The sequence below is a fragment of the Anneissia japonica genome, unplaced genomic scaffold (genome assembly GCF_011630105.1).
Source record: "Anneissia japonica isolate Jap-2015-1 unplaced genomic scaffold, ASM1163010v1 scaffold11256_len15953_cov101, whole genome shotgun sequence".
NCBI classification, from domain to species: domain Eukaryota; kingdom Metazoa; phylum Echinodermata; class Crinoidea; order Comatulida; family Comatulidae; genus Anneissia; species Anneissia japonica.
The window spans coordinates 13,436-15,903 of record NW_022703908.1 but is presented as its reverse complement, the minus strand read 5'-3'; the positions used below and the strand labels follow the sequence as shown (position 1 = coordinate 15,903).

The 2,468-nt window shown below is 33.1% G+C and overlaps 1 long non-coding RNA gene across 1 annotated transcript; it reads right to left on the bottom strand.

Annotated features, from left to right (window-relative positions):
• Positions 1–114: 114 nt before the first annotated feature.
• On the bottom strand, positions 115–2,468 carry LOC117104542. Its single transcript, XR_004444775.1, has 2 exons — positions 2,383–2,468; positions 115–1,416 (listed from the first exon to the last, which is right to left on the bottom strand). It is a non-coding gene; the product is annotated as an uncharacterized LOC117104542 (long non-coding RNA).

The window sequence follows — 2,468 nt, the reverse complement described above, 5'->3', positions numbered from 1 at the left end:
GTGCAAGAAAACTTGTTTTAATAAAAGTTGTAAATAGTCTCTGAATTGTTACTTTTATACAGCATACTAAAAGAATCCAAAGAGCATACATAAACAAACAAAACAAGTACCATGTTTTTATTTTTTCTTCAAGGGCAAATTTATTTGTTTATCCGTATTTTCAACACTTCCATTGCATCTGAGAATACTGTACTACTAAAGTCAGGCTAAAACACCCTCACTTATTTTCCTTTTATTGTTTATATACTGTGCAATATTACTATAAGGTATAACAAATTTATTCACTTTGAAAAAAATTTATTTGATTTTAAGTCAAACTTCAACTTCATAACTTCATATTTTTCAAGAAAACAAAATAGGAGCTAGAATATAGTGAGATTTAATTTGCTCTAATCCCGAATTATAGGCCTACATATGAAAATAAAATTTACAATCATATAAAGATGGCGTAATGAAAGAATGTTAACAATTCACAGTATGTTAGGTTTATGATTCATTCATTTCTTTCAATTATTTCTGGTTTACTCTAAGGGGGGGGGGGGCCTGGTTGGACAGTACCTCCGGGATCCTCTGTAAATCATAATAAATCAATACATAAATCATACATAAAGGCCTATATTTTACGTTTACTACTACATTATCTGGATTTTTTGTTTATTTCGATTAATTTTAGAGGGTGTTAAAACCCCTCAACACCCCTCTGGCTGGGCCCTGACTGCTAGAGAGTATAGTGTTATGTTGCCACCCCTCATCCTCCTCTGGAGCAATTCCATTGCTATTGAACCTGGTTTTTGATAGCATACACAACACCTGCATAAATTGTTAATGGGCTTATTTGACTAGTTCATTTTGTTGACTACAATTTTTCGTTGAGTATTATTTCCATTCTACTGGTTTGTAAAATAGATATAAAATTAATGTAAACCAGTGTGCGTTAATTAGCATTATTTGCGTGACCAAAACAAACATGGCCAATTGGTTTAGCAACAACTCTGCATTAATATAATTTAGATTAAATTTCAGAAATTAAAAATTTTAACATTTACGCACATGAAGTCAAAAAATAATTATAGGCTAACTGAATTTAAAAACTGGATGAAAACATTTTTTTTTTTTTAAACCTTGATTATGCATGATGTATCATTGGGATAACTATGTAGCCTTTTTGTTTTGTTGAGTATTTACCATTTTGTTATGAACGCAGCATGGATTTGTTACCAAACAGGAAGGTAGCTGTAGATTTTCTTTTGGATGCTGCAACAGCTTCAAGCAAGGCTATTCGATACTAGTCAAAGTTCTTCATATATTCTGTCTCTATTTCATGGAGTACAAATAAAGAATTGGATGTGGAAGCTGCCTTAATTACATGATCTCCACAACTTGCCAGGAACTGAGTTTCAGTCAGAGAAAAGTGAGCTGCAAAACAATGGGAAAAACCAAGTAAAAAATATCATTAATGCTAACTCTAAAACACAATTTAGAATATGAGTATGGTAACTCTGAATGATGACAGACTTGAGGCCATAATTGACTCTACGTTTCGTTCTTTATTAGAACATTGTCCAGAATGAATAATCTAAGTCCAAAATGGTGATGTTTAAAGGTTCGAGCTGTTAAGCTTTCTCGAATAGTAGCATACATTACATGAACACACTGAGAGTTGTGAAGGTTTTAACTTGGACTTCATGACATCATATGACTGCCGAAATTGCTTCTAAACAATCTCTTATAGAGTCCTTATTATTTGTAAATACTGATATTATTTATTATCAATTCAATGTTCTAATAAAGAACGAAACATAGAATCTGTTCAGGACATACCACAAATGCTATTAACAGGTACAATATCAGGGTGGACCCATTGTTCGCGTAAATTCAAATAATGTAGACCCATTTTATTAAAAGTAAACCATTTTACGGAAAAATATGAAAAATCTGGACCCATTTCATAAAATTTTACCCATTTTAGGCTAAATTATAAGAAATTTGGACCCATTTTTCAAAATGAGGACTCATTTATGCATGAAACTGCATTAAATTTGGACCCATTTTTAAAAATGTAGACCCATTTTTTGTCGACCCATTGGCATTAGAAAAGTGTGTGGGACTGTCCCATTAGTTGGCTAGTAGTAGGCCTAGGCCAATGCCAGCCGAATAATAGTAGAGTTAGGGCCTTTGCTAGCCTGAGCCAGCTTAGGCTAGGCCCTAGGCTATACGGCTTACATCGTTCCGTAGCCCTACATAAGTTAGACCTATATAAAATTGACTTTGTGTTATATTTTAGAGTTAATATACAATATTCTATAATGATAATGTAACTAGGTCTAGAAAGACATCTTATAAGTTGAATTTCATTCATTGAAAAACAAAATACAAACCTACCGCGTGCAGCAGGCATGTTTTCGGAAGTAAATACCATTTTATACACATGCGCAGATCGATTCGCCAGCAGCGAGTCATCGCCAGCA